This window comes from Alosa pseudoharengus, unplaced genomic scaffold, assembly GCF_046254945.1.
Source record: "Alosa pseudoharengus isolate Yale_2024_CS ecotype anadromous, Long Island Sound unplaced genomic scaffold, YU_APseudo_1.1 YU_APseudo_1.1_scf_14, whole genome shotgun sequence".
NCBI classification, from domain to species: domain Eukaryota; kingdom Metazoa; phylum Chordata; class Actinopteri; order Clupeiformes; family Clupeidae; genus Alosa; species Alosa pseudoharengus.
Genome location: NW_027468609.1, coordinates 39,373,292 through 39,388,280, shown reverse-complemented (window position 1 = coordinate 39,388,280; position 14,989 = coordinate 39,373,292). Strand labels below are relative to the sequence as shown.

The window sequence follows — 14,989 nt, the reverse complement described above, 5'->3', positions numbered from 1 at the left end:
CTTTTAGGCTATAGGCCCTACTTATTTTATTTCAAATTAAACATTAGGCCTAGGCCTACAATCTTCTTGAATTTCCCCTTGGGGATCAATAAAGTATCTATCTATAGGCCTGTGACGATAACAAATTTTGCTGGACGATAAATTGTATCAGAAATTATTGCGATAAGCGATAATATTGTCGTTCTGAGAATTTTCCTCAGGAAGAGGAAGACGGCCCACTTGTGTTTTTTTTTCCCCAACTGGGAAAACTGCAGCGGATGATTGTGTTTTAGATGCATAGCCTATGCATGTTTGTTGTGTTGCCGCTTTTAATTGCGACTGTTTTCCAACAAATGCGACACACCGACTCGCACACGTTCAGTGGTTCACCACGGGCATTCGGTTTAAATCCGAAATGCTCCCACACTGCAGCTGTCGCGTTTGGCTTAGATACCAATTCCATCTTTTTTGTCTTTATTAGGCGTAGCCTACTCGAACTCGCAACTAGCTTTCTCTCTGCCTAGTGCCTACCGGTATACTTCTCACGCGGCTCTTTAGCTGCACTCTGTGGTAGGCTACGCCAGTAGTCCCGCCTCCCCACACACCATGCGACTGACAAGTGACTGACATGAGGTTCACTCATCGTTACTCTAAGGACCCGAGAGAGAGAGAGGGAGAGAGAGACGAGGAAAACAAACAAGCATGCAAATGGCATTTATCGCGGCCAGAAAAATTATCGAGCTAATTTTAATTATCATGCGATTAATTGATTTATTGAATATCGCGACAGGCCTATCTATCTATCTATCTATCTACAACTAGCTCCATCCATCCATCCTAATACACAGTGGCGATTCTAGACATTTTTAACAAGGGTGGCACTAGTGAGGCACTGATTCAAGGGTGGCATGAGGCAAAACATCCAGATAAACAGAAACAGGCTCAAGATGTGAAATTAGCACAAATACATTAGGGAAACCAGATGCAAACACCATACTCATAAATTGAAGGACAAAAAACACAAATACCTTACTCTCACATAAAATGTCTTTGTATTTGAATAAAATGTAATACAAACATATTAAAGTTAATTATCTAAGTTGTCTGTCACTGGGCTATGCTGTTCTAAAACAAATTCCATCATGGGGACATTAAAATATAATGGGCTCTATCTTCCGTCCCGGCGCAATTGACTTTGTATACTCGCGCGTTTGTCTTTCCTATTTTGCAGTCAGCGCATATTGGAATTTTCCCTCCACAGGTACATGCCTGTAAATTAGGGAATTCGATTGCGCCCACAGGGGCGGTTCAGCGAAAAGACGGGGCGTGTTCCGGCGCAAACGTTCACTGTTGATATTTTGCAGTTTCAGAAAACAATTCCGCCACAGACCAGGAACTCCCTGGTCTAAAGTCTATGGCGAAAATGCAGATGCTATTTTAAGGGCCTGCATGAATGAATGCGTTGCACACCAATCTACAGACACCCCCGTGCACAGACGGAAACATTCAAAGCCTTGATAATATTTGTCCATTTCCCGGTTTTGTTCGTGCATTGGTGACCTAAATATTTAGTAGCCTATATAGTACAACATCTACATGCAATATCTTTACAACAACGCCTAATTACGACCTATTAATCTGGACAACTTTACAGCCCTATAAAGGCTAAAGTTACTTTTAGTTTTGTTCCAATTTACCGTTGTGTAAGGTTTTAAGCACCATAATTTTGCCTACCTTGTTGTAGCCCATCTGAAATAACTCCAAGCTTTGCTATGTTCCCTCCATCCTTTCGTTATTTTCAAAAAACTTTTATATCCATGATGGCCTTGAAGTCTTGAGTTAGTGAATTAGCTTAAATCAGCTTTTCATGTGCTGTTAACCAGCAACAGATAGTACAAGAAAGCAGCAAGTATGGTTAGAATTTCTGTACAATTTCTGTAGTTGCTGCATCCATTCATTGTTATTCTCTCTCCTGCTCAAATAAATGTTGTGCGTGAATTAAGTTGATGATAACGTGTTTACAAACTCTGCTTTACAGAAAATATTGTAAATAGTCTACTGTCACGCAGTTAATGGGATACTGTGCAGAGTTGAAAGTTAGGTCAACTTAAACGAAGCCCTTGCTTGGCCGCCTGTGCTGCGCAATGCACACTTAGCTCCTCTCATCTATACAATGTAGTTCCTATTTCTGTAAACCATACATAATTTCAAAGAAAAATATTACCACTCGAGGGAAATCACTGTGGTGTCCATGTGAAAAAATAGGCATAAATCTAGCGTAGCCTACACATTTTCACGAATCACTGATGTGTTGATGACATAAATTAGGAAATGTTACAAGAAACTTGAGGTTGGTATGAAGGAGTGTATTGTGTATGTGAGCAATTTCATCTTCCTGAATCTCAATATTATGATCACAACAAGTCTGGGCAAATTATTAAATACATTTTCACATGGTGCAACTTCTTGCAGGGCAACCACATAACCGGTTCCATGTGTTTGAATTGGATGACTTCCATGTGTTTGAATGTTTGATATTTTACGATAATAATGGAGAAAATGTTAGCAAAACTTTAGGTTTTTGTTAACGGAATCTCCCGACCCTCATTCATCTATTTGCGCAACAGCCCACATTCTGCCTTCAATCCAGCGAGACAAGCGAAATAAATGTTTTTTTTTTTTAAAGCTGTCATCGTCATAGGCACGATATTTAGGCTACCTCTGTTAAGCCTACACAAAGTTGTGTATTAAGGAGTATTTCCTGATCGGGGAAACCTTTCGTTCCGCAGTTCAATTGTGCCGCAGGCCAATAAAGGCAAGTGTGTTTGCCACTTACATTTCTGACGTCTGACACTTTACACCGCTGCTAGTGCATCAAGAAAGGTCCCGCTTTACACCATGTTAATGGCCAATCGTACACTAGGATTTGGGGTGGCACCTGGGGTGGCCAATCGAATCTCAAGGGTGGCCTGTGCCACCTGGAGCCACCCCTCTGGCTCCGCCCCTGTATATATATTATACATACATACATATACATAGCCTAAACATTATGATGCTCTGGACCTTTGCTTGAGGAAATTTTCCGTAACTGGACCTCGCTGAAGATTAATTGAATATCCCTGATCTATTGTGATAGCGCGACTTCTATGCGACCAGCACACCCCTAATCAATACTCCTGACCTTGGTTGAAAGATTACAGAAGCTAGGTTTATCTTTAACAATATCCTGGGTAACATATGCTATCACCAGTTAATACTATTTTTCCACATAATAGAATCTGCATAATTTGAAAGCCTGGTCACTACCACTGCTAGCTTGTGTGGCTGGTTATTTTGCTTAGCCTACTTACACTCTGCTTTATGAAAAAGCTTCTTATGTCCCCTTTCTTCTTCTTGGGTGGCATAGCTGATCTACAAACCACAAAAAGGGGTTTGTATGTATGCTGAAGGGAAAAGGGAATATCAAAATGTTCCACTCTGGCCTTTTATGGGGTAGGCCTATGTATTGACAGACAGCCCTGGTAACTTACCGTTGTCGTTGACACACCCGCTCGCTTGACTACCAGTGCAAGAATAAAGCAAAGTGTTTGCAGCATGCGTGTCAGATAACCCTTCCCCCTCCCCCTCGGGTTTTGAGCCAATCAAATAACGACGTTTCTTGTACTGTCGTGCTGGCTGTCGGAATAATCAGAAGCACAAATGAGTTCGCTAAAATATTGGTGAGGACAATTTTGTCATCTTAAAATATTGGTTAGGACTAGTCATGAGCGTCCCACCCTAAATCTACGCCCATGGGTAAAACATGTTTTAGTTCTTGAAGGTGCTTGAACTTGAGAGCTTTAATTTTCTGGGGGGATGTACAGAGTGGGGCCACGTTGACACACGTCTTCCTCAGGGATGGGGATGTGAAGGGTTGCCAGTTGTCGGAATGATTTTCATGGTCATTTTCCTTGTCACTTTCCAGAGAATCTAACAGTAATAAAGATAAAATGCATTTAGCACACTGAATAGCCTACAATGTTTGAATAATTCATAACTGAGCTTGCATCAGTAGCTTTGACCAGCAAATGTACAGTAACATTTTGAATTCTCTATGATTAAAATGTTTTAATTTAGCCACACACAATTTGATGGGTTAGAACTTGGAAATGCAAAAGGAGTTTCCTTGATCAAGTGAACCAGAATAACACGTGTGACAGGCTTTCATCTTAATGTGCAACAAATCAATAGGCTTTGGGTTGCTGTATAGTAACGTTAGGTAGCTGCTACTGGGAGAAAATCATTTAAGCCTAAAGTACTTACCCTCACTGGCAGCTGTATTAGAATTGTCACTTTCAAGTGAATCTAAGAATGACAGAGAGGAAAACCATTTAACATTAAAGTAATGAATACAATGTAGACTTAACTGTCTGGCTGACTCAATTCTAATTTCCTACACACCTTCCTCCTCATTGCTGACCCTCGCCTCAAGTACCCTATCATACCTAACGTTTACCAATTGACATAGCTCCTCTAGAGAGAAAAACATCCTGAAGGAAGGAAGAAAACAGATCAGAAAAAATATAAGTTAGCGCTATGCCCAGTCAACATAGCTTCACTTAGGAAATCCGTGCGTTAACATCTCCACAATAAAAACGTAGCAAGCTGCTAACTCTAGTGCTGGAAATTCTCAGCCTCTGGCAAGCGGTGATACGGTATGAATGAGTGAGGCATGTTTTAGTGACAATCATGACAGTAACATTACAGGCTATAATTGATCAGTTTGATTTAGAAAAAACTATGTTTGCTTGAATCTGATCAATGACACCGAGTTTATTTACCTAGTAGAAAGCAAGCTAATCTGTGGAGAACTAGACTAGCTTGTGGAGAGCTTCAATATCATACGTGCGTCCGCCAGGTTAACAATAAAAAATATTCGGTGACAATTACTTCGTCTAGACCATTTCATGGTAAATAACAGTTGTGAATATATTGCGAATATAAAATAAAGTTGAGAATATTTGTCAAAAACAAACTTTGCTTATACTTTACCTCAGTGTTATTCGGCTATCCAATGCTTCCAGAGACGAAACTTCTTCACGAGACAGGCGAGATGCCGCCACAGGGTGGGAGATACGCGGCGTGATTGACAGCTTTGACACCAAATGGATATACTTGGAAATCAGATTACATGATTTCACAACTTTTCATTGGTCATTTAGATACATGAAGCATACTGTATACGGAAATGAACCTGGACATTCTATCCGTCATAAAAACTCAAAATCAGAAAAAATGGAGATACGTGGTATTCATCGGACAGCGACGATATATATATATAAAGGTGTGGTCAGTGGGGTAAAGTACGTGGTCGGAAACACTAGAGAACCAAACTCCTGGCTGGCTCGCCACTTTTCTGTAACCCGCACGACGAGGGAAGGCCTGTGCTTGTGCGGGAACAGTCTAGTTCTAAACTCTAGGTTCAAGAGGAGACTGGTTGAATGGGTAATCAAAAAACCAGTCTGTACAAAATTGTACAGAATACTAATTAATGCAATGGATCTCCTTCTTATAGACAGGTGATATTTTTGAGATATGTGCTTCCTAGAGGCATTTTTTAGTAAAAGTTGGGAACAAGACTTTTTAACATAATTAAGGTGTGCTGAATCCAACTAGCCCTGTTCCCAAGCTGAATTTTGAGTTTATAACCATTGAATTAGCATAAACAAAATGGTTGCCAAAATAGCGATTTTGGGAACTTTCATTGGGCGGATGTCATTATACCATGTAAATTAATTCATATTGTTCACAGAAATCTTCCTTGGCCAATAGATCAAGGATACAGGTGAAAAAAAGAAAAAAAATCTAGTATTATGCCCATGTTAACTGAGCAGGCACACGGTATTTGACAAATGAGACTTATGTTTTTTGAGGGTCAAGAAAGATGTGTAGTGATGAAATGTAAAGTTTAACATTGTGGCCTACTGGTTAGGTCTTCCGGTTCGATCCCCGACCAGTAGGAAAAATGTGGGTGGTGTCTCCCATGCCCACATCCACGGCTGAAGTGCCCTTGAGCAAGGCCCCCTCACTGCTCCCCGAGCATCACTGTAGCAAGGCAGCTCACTGCTCCAGGTTAATGTGTGCTTCAATGTGACCTGTGTGTTCACTAATTCACGGATGGGATACATGCAGAGACCAAATTCCTTGTATACCCAAGTATACTTGGCCATAAAACCTGATTTACATTACATTTACATAATTGAAGCGAATTGGGTTGGTCTCGGAGTAAGTTACACAGGCCTTTACCCATTTTGGTAACATTTTATGGTAAGGGTACATTAATTAATTCATGATTTATGTATTACTTCACTCATTAATATCTAATTAATCATCAGGAATTTACTGAGTTCATAGTTTGTCATTTGTGACCTCATACATGAACACATTACTAAAGTATTAGGTATGGTGGGCACATCATATGAATTATGATGTATTAACCATGGTCATGACTTTATTTTTCTGCCAAAAATGTGGTCATCACTGCTCAAATTCTGATTTGAACATAACTTTGTAGTTCTCTAAACATGTCATTATTCACTACTTTATTTGAGGGGCCACAGACATGATGAATGCATGAGAAATTATCCTAAAATTCATGTAATCATGATGACCATGCTTAAGAAATCATAAATCATAATGATATACCCATCACACCTAATGCTTTAGTTGATGTGTTGTTCATACATGAGGTCATCATGAATGAGAGTATATGAATTCATGTCAATTCCTGATGATTCATAGGATATAAAGGAATGAAGTAATGCATAAATCATGAATTAATTCATGCATGAATTCATGATAATTCATGTACCTTTACCATAAATACCCATATTTCTTCATAACATTTGTGTTAGTAAAATGATTGCATGTCCTGTGAATTAATAGCTAGATGAATAACTTTATAACTAGTGCAAGTTCAAGTTTAAGTTACTTTATTTGTACCCAGAGGTAGATTTTGTTTGCAGTATAGAATGCTTCAAGACAATTTGCCAGAACAGGAGCAGAGGATGCCATCTTTACGGCAATTCACTCTGCCCTGTCCCTCCTTGACAATAGCAACACCTATGTGAGAATGCTGTTCATTGACTTCAGTTCAACATTCAACACCATTATCCCCTCCAAACTGATCACCAAACTCAGTGAACTGGACATCAATACCTCCCTCTGAAACTAGATTCTGGACTTCCTAACCAACAGACCGCAGTCTGTTAGATTAGATAACCTCACTTACTCAACCCTCACCCTGAACACTGAGCCCTCCTTTACTCCCTCTTCACCTACAACTGCATACCTGTGCATGGCTCTAACACCATTGTCAAGTTTGCAGACAACACTACGGTGATTGCTCTTATCAGCAACAATAATGAGACAGCCTGCAGGGAGGAGGTCCAGCACCTAACATCGCGGAGCACCGACAACAACCTGACTCTCAACACCAAGAGGACCAAAGACCTCATTGTGGACTTCAGGAAGTCAAAAGCTTGTACACAAAGCCCCATCCTCATCAACAGGACTGAGGTGGAGCATGTCACCAGTTCATGTTTCTGGGTGTCCACATCTCTGTGGACCTCTCTTGGACCCTCAACACCTCTACCTTGATCAAGAAGGCTCACCAGCATCTCTTCTTCCTGGAGACTAAAGAACACAACCTCTCTCCTTAGATCCTGGTGAACTTCTAAACCTCTACCGCTGCACCATTGAGAGCATCCTCACCAACTGTGTCACAGTATGATATGGCAACTGCTCTGCCTCTGACTGGAAAGGACGGCAGAGGATGGTGAAAACTGCTCAGCGCATCACTGGTTCCTCACACCCCTCCATCAACGCCCCCCCCCCCCCCCCCCCCCCCGGTGCCTCCTTGCCTGTGCCTGTTGAGGTGTCCATGTTGATGGCAACCTTCACAGGGACAACAAGGAGGCGAACATTTTGCCCCTATCCCACCCATAGTATTCTATTTATATTTATAAATGTACACACTTTATTACACTTAAACATAGCGATATTCTACTGATATTTCTACGGTTGTTCGTGATTAGTTCAAAGGAACTCCAATGATTTTAAATTCCAAACATGTGTCCACCCACCACGAAGAAGAGGTTTACCAATGAACAGTGTTGCCACAGTTACCTTGAAAAAGTAATCTGATTACTGATTACTGATTACTCCTTTAAAAAGTAACTTAGTTACTTTACTGATTACTTGATTTTAAAAGTAACTAAGTTAGATTACAAGTTACTTTATTAGTTACTTTCAGCAGCTGCCGACAACACCCCCAACGCCTCAACATAAAAATGATAACGGTTTTGTCAATACCCAATATACTGGAAGTGCATTTTAACAGCAATGTATAGCAGACATCCCAACCTAACCTACTTAGATACTGAAATTCAGATGTTTGTTCAATAATGTCTAACCAAATAAGGAAGGCCTATTGATAGAAACTGTTATAGTAAAATATGTAGATTTTTTTTCATGTAGCCTTGGCAACTAGCCATCTTGTAGCCTATAGGCCTGAATAATATGCAAATGAAATTACACTTGTTAAACTCACCTCAACAAGTCTTTTGCAATCATTTAACCCGCCGTGAGCAATGCTAAAGTTGCTGTTACAAACAGTGCAGTGTGCAAGATTATCATTATGTTTTAATCTTTTAAGACAATTGGGTACACTTTTGTGTAGTCTGATGTGAAATGGGTCTTAAATCTTCCTTTTTGAAGGGCACTGACGCTGCCATGACGCTTCTGTTCCTAGATACACTGACTGAACTGATTAATTATGTTTGGGAGAAAAGAGATATAAGCACTTACACTGAAAACGGATTGGTTGATTTAGCAAAACAGACCAGGATGCTCTCTGTCTTGGATGCGCTTCAGGCACAAACGCAACACTCCTCTCTCCCTCTCCGTTGTGTGCGCATTAAGCTATGCACACGCGATTTGAAGCAAAGATTCTAGAATCTTTGATTCGAAGTCCGGTCTGGCTTGCGTGCTCTTGTTCGCTCTAGGTTCCGGGAGATTTTATGTAATTTGTGGGCGTCAGGAAGCCGATATCAATATGTGGGAGACTCCCAAAACTTCGGGAGACTTGGGATGTCTAGCTAGACAGCACTTTGTCGCTAGCACAGAATGTACAATGTACCTTAATGTTGTCATGTTTAACTGACACAAACTCAAAGTAATGACTGATGAAATGTGCATCTCTCTCTCTCCCTCCATTGTTGTTTATGTTTGTGTCGCTGTGTCGTGAATTGTCCTCATGCTGAAAACGTGAGCATAGCCTCTACATGACATTAATACCCAAGACAAGAAGAAAGCAAAGGATATATCTTTTTATTAAGGAACATGACAAAAATAGTAACGCACAGTAACTTAGATAAGTAACTTTAATCTGATTACTGGTTTGTAAATAGTAGCGCGTTAGATTACTCGTTACTGAAAAAAGTGGTAAAAATAGACTAACGCGTTACTAAGTAACGCGTTACTGGCATCACTGCCAATGAAGTCAGGCCACACTCTTTGCCAAAGAGGACCATAAACATAGTCAAGAGTATAATAAGGTGATAATAAGGCTAATTAGCATAATAATAGATTTTTTTGCATTTTTATATTTTTCATAGCCTTTACTTTTTATTTATTGCCCACGGGAGATGTCTGAGATGCACAGACTGGCCTTTGGAAAATGTAGTTCAGAGAAAGCCTAATTGTAAGCAATGCAAAAGGCTACCTGCAAAACGGGGCTTTCAGTTGGTGTTGATGACTGCTCATTCTGGAATGCCAGAGGAATTACAGTAGTGGGTGGAAAGCTGCTGGCTTAGTGGGAGATTCCTGAAAAAAATTGAAACATTGAATCACTTAATCTTTGGGTTTATACCTTTTCCGGTTCCGGTGCCGACAAGAGTGGCAGCATGTCGAGGTAACTCCGTGTCTGTGTTTTTTTCTACGTCTTTTGTTTACTTTTTACTTCACGACTTTTTGGATTACACACTTTGAGGAGTGTTTTTATTCTATCCTATCGATACGGACATATTGCAATGCTCCAGCGGCAGCAAACTTGTGTACACAAGGAATCAGCTGATCGCACTACGACGGAATGCTGTCTGTGTTCGCGTCAACATCCCAGAGGAACTGTGGTGCTTTTCGGGGTTGCAGAGCGGGAGTTAAAGTGAAGAGGCGTCGGGAGAAGAAGTGGAGATACAAGCCCTCAGTTCCATCGATTGTGATGGGAAACGTTAACTCACTGGCTAACAAGACTGACGAACTTAGGGGCAGCCGTGGCCTACTGGTTAGCACTTCGGACTTGTAACCGGAGGGTTGCCGGTTCGAACCCCGACCAGTAGGCACGGCTGAAGTGCCCTTGAGCAAGGCACTTAACCCCTCACTGCTCCCCGAGCGCCGCTGTTGTTGCAGGCAGCTCACTGCGCCGGGATTAGTGTGTGCTTCACCTCACTGTGTGTTCACCTGTGTGCTGAGTGTGTTTCACTAATTCACGGATTGGGATAAATGCAGAGACCAAATTTCCCTCACGGGATCAAAAGAGTATATATACTTATACTTATACTTATACTTATACTTAACTGGCTGCCCTGGTAAGAAACCAGAAGTTGTACAGGGAATGTAGTTTGTTATGCTTTACGGACGGAGAAGTGGTTAACAAGCCATATCCCCACTTCTAACGTTGAGCTGCCCGGCTTCAGTGTAGCTCGTTTGGACAAAGACTGTAAACGCGACCACAGTTCATCAGACTGAATAACTGTCTCTCTGACACTGTGATCAGCAGCACCGGAGCGGCACAGGGTGCTCTCTCCAGTCCTGTTCACCCTGTATACATCTGACTTCTGCTACAACACCGAGTCATGCCACATGCAGAGGTTTTCTGACGATACTGCAATTGTGGGGTGTATCAGGAATGAGCAGGAGGAGGAGTACAGGAGCCTGGGTGGAGGACTTTGTGCAATGGTGCAAACTCAATCACCTTCAACTCAACACTTCAAAGACCAAGGAGATGGTGGTGGATTTCCGCAGGTCTAAGCCCCTCTGCTACCAGTCTCCATTGATGGAGTCAATGTGGAGGTGGTAAGCACCTACAAGTATCTGGGTCTCCACCTGGACAATAAACTGGACTGGTCAGCCAACACTGACGCACTTTACAAGAAAGGGCAGAGCAGGCTGTACTTCCTGAGGAGGCTGCGGTCCTTCAATGTGTGCAGCAAGCTCCTCAGGATGTTCTACCAGTCTGTTGTTGCCAGCGTCCTCTTCTATGCAGTGGTATGCTGGGGAGGAAGCACAAAGAAGAAGGATGCGGGGCGACTTGACAGGCTGGTAAGGAAAGCTGGCTCTGTAGTGGGAGCTGAACTGGAGTGCATCACTTCAATATCTGACAAAAGGACCCTGAACAAACTGATGGACAATGAGTGTCATCCACTCCACAGCACTATTGTAAACAGTGTTGGGAAAGTTCACTTTCTATGTGAACTAGTTCAAAGTTCAGTTCACAAATTTTTAAATGAACTAGTTCAGTTCATAGTTCATAATTCAAAATTTTGAACTAAGTTCACACTTTCCAAAAATGAACTAGTTCATAGTTATTTTTTTTCATATGTTCCTGCGAGCTGCTATATTTCAAAATTATTGCCACAGCCCATAGAACGTTAATTTGGGTTGAGAATCTGTCTTGACTGTCTTTTGATTTCTTTTATTGGCTTGCACATACCTTGAAAGGAAGCCGGCGGGCAAAGTTTGCACAGAAATGTATGATTTTTCCCATCCTCACTGACCTTGTCATAAAACTTGTTTAAATGATCATACGACGCCTCCTTGCTGCTTTGTCGTCTACATCAGCCTTTCTCAAACTTCTTTGACCTGAGGCCCAGTCAAGGCATACTTTGGGGTCACCTACATGAACCCACCCCCTCCTCCCAACCCCCATCAAATTAAATCAAATTTTTATACTATATTACATGCACTTCAAAACAGTCAATGTTTAAAGTGCTAAGATTGTTCACAAAAGTTTGTGAAAACATGCACATCAGAGTACTTTACTAATGTAAAATATAATTAGGCCTACAATAGTTTCATTGTTTTTGCATGGTTACATGATGCTTGCATGATAAATACTTCTCAAAACAACAGCAATTATATGGGTGCCATTGTTTTGGGATGTTTCCCTCATGCAAGCATCATACATTGGTAGAATATTTATATGCTTGCCTGAATGCCTGAATGTAAGGATTCAGGAAACACAATACCAGCTTTTGTGAATGGTAGCCTAAATGGCGGATCAGATAGGTGTAAATCACTGATCTGGAAATCTTTAACTATCTTTAACTAAGACTAATTAATAGCTTTTGGCCACGTTATATTCAAATTTGACTTTAATACTTAATGCTAGAGAGTGTTTTATATAGTATTTGCTCTGTTTTTTCTGGAAATTGTGTAGCCAGTTGCATTCTGGCTCTGTCTGTCTCCTCCTGCTTCCCTTACACACTGGTCTCTGCTAACGAAGGGGGCGGGCCAGGCACGTAGCTTATCCATTCATTCAGTTCCTGGTATTAGGCCATAGTATAAAGGAGCCTAGTAGGTCGGTCCTCTCTGTCTCTCTCTCGGTTTGTCCCTGGGTTTCACGCTGGAGCTTATCGCCAGGTACGTTTAAAATTCGCTGCATTGGTCAAGCTATTCATGCATAGTCTTAATACTTTACCCTTTCCATCTGTAGCTCTGCGTCTCCCTTACTCTGCCGTGACTGTATGGAACCTGACCTGTCCGTAGCATTAGTTGACTCTCCCCTGCAGGTATGCATTTCAAAATATTTATTATCTCCCTTTATTAGCCTTATGGAGTCTTAATTGCTCTTTGTTTATGTATGCCTGCAGCTTATGACGACGGCACGGCGTGTCTGTTTAAGTGTTCTTTAGGCCTACTGGCTAATCAGTGACTACAACTGTTGGTATGTATGAAACCAGAATGTTGTAGCTTTTTGTGTGGCATTTGATACACTGCAGATCTAAGTGTTGACTATTTATGTTACAGGTAGCATGGCTTCATCAAGTTTGCTTGTTTAGTGCGGTCACGCTGCTGTCTTGTCCATAGTATTAGTTTTCACTCACTTTTGTGTTTACGTCATCACAGCTCCTCCACATCGCGGTAGGTGACCTGTTTGCGCTGCTCTTTGTGTTTGTTCGGGATTTCCTAGGCGGGTTGGTTTGTTTGTTTTTGTTTGCTGGTCTGTTTTGCTTTTGCGTGTGTAACCATTTTTTTGAGTTTGTAGTGTATCTGCATGCCTAGTCTCTATCGCAGTGAGGATTATTCTCCTGGTTCAATAGCTTTACATCCACAGCTTACATCTCTACATTGTATAACCTACATGCTGGTGTTTGTGGTTACTGTGCTTCTTTTGATCAGTTTATGTGTTGGCAGGCCTGTGGGTTATCTCCGGCGGGGGGTAGCTAGTCACCTGGTGGCGGGCTTGTGAACTTCACTTTGGAGTGTACTATGGAATGTCGGTGGTGGCTTGCTGTGACAGTGGTGTAACACTTTTCTGCAGTGAGAGTGCACGTGTGGACACCTTCCCTGATAGTCTGCTTCCCCCCATCCAGCCCTGCCAGCCAGTATAATTTTCTGTTTTATCTTTTGTGCGTGCAACATTCCCAGCTGATGTGTTAAAATTGGTTGTGCTGCTTAACTAATGTTATGCATCCTACACGACAGTAAAAGATACAATAAGAACATGATAATAACATATATTTTTCTAACCCCTGCCAGTTATTTTCAGTTCCAGCATCAAATCACACCACACCCCCCTCCCCAACAGTGCTTTCAATAAATGTACATTTGGTTTGATTGGAATTCACATGTCTGCCTTTCTGTATTTGAACCTGTGCATATTGATGACTAAACTGGTATCAGGATACTTGGTGTATTGTTCTGGGGTCCCTGGCCATTAGGTCCAGGGTGGCGTAGTCGACACAAACAGTCTCCACGATTGATCCGGTCACAGTTGCATAAATCCAGGTCGTTCTATTAAATGTCGTTTCAAATAGCGGAGCTTTTTGACAACGTTATCGAGTGGCTTCTCGCGCAGACGTGCACAGGCATGCATTGAATAAACGCTCATACCACGACTTAATGATATGCCTCTATGTTTGATGACACAAAATTAACAAGTATTTCCTACTAATTGCAGAAACGTTTGTTTTCTTTTTCTGTCTGCGGTTCCTTGATCAATTGCGCAGCAAATTATCAGACAATTCGCCTTATTCACCCGGCTGCCATAACGAGGCTGAGGGGTACACTTGCCATTACACCTCAGTCCAGCAGATGGTGGTGGAGTTTGCAAACGGAGTACATTACCACCACCATCTGCTGGACTGAGGTGTAATGGCAAGTGTACCCTTCAGACTCGTAAGGGCCGCCGGGTGAATAAGGCGAATAGCCCCGGGAATAATTTCACTCTGCAGACTAGCATTGTCCACGTTGCGGACCGCGGCTCATAGTTTGAGAAATGGTGACCTACATTCTGCAATATTAAGGCCTGCTTACGGTGTGTTTTAGCCGGGTTTTCGCCTGGAAGGCTCTATAGAAATCTGGCACCCTATTTAACGAAGTTAAACTGAGAGAGCGTGCGACACCAGAATGAACGCGTTCACAGTAACGTTCATCAGGCAGTAATACAGTACGTTCAGTTCACGTTCGCCCAAAATATGAACGAGTTCATGAACTATCGTTCAATGAACGCGTTCAAGCACAACACTGATGGTAAAGCAGAAGAGCCTGATTACTGGGAACTTCGCTCACTGCCTTGCACAACAGACAGACTGAGGAAGTAATTTGTCCCCAGGACTATTGAACTGTTCAATGCTTCACTTAAGGGAAGAGGAGAGATAGACTTCTCTGCATTACATAGTCTGTCTGCCTCTTCACCCCCTCCATGTTTGGATACTGTCTGTCCACTAGCCACTTTTTACCACTGTCTTAC

The 14,989-nt window shown here is 41.8% G+C and overlaps 1 long non-coding RNA gene across 1 annotated transcript; it reads left to right on the top strand.

Annotated features, from left to right (window-relative positions):
• Positions 1 to 12,595: 12,595 nt before the first annotated feature.
• On the top strand, positions 12,596 to 13,997 carry LOC143122603 (uncharacterized). Its single transcript, XR_012986743.1, has 3 exons — positions 12,596 to 12,657; positions 12,731 to 12,806; positions 12,888 to 13,997. It is a non-coding gene; the product is annotated as an uncharacterized LOC143122603 (long non-coding RNA).
• Positions 13,998 to 14,989: the final 992 nt, after the last annotated feature.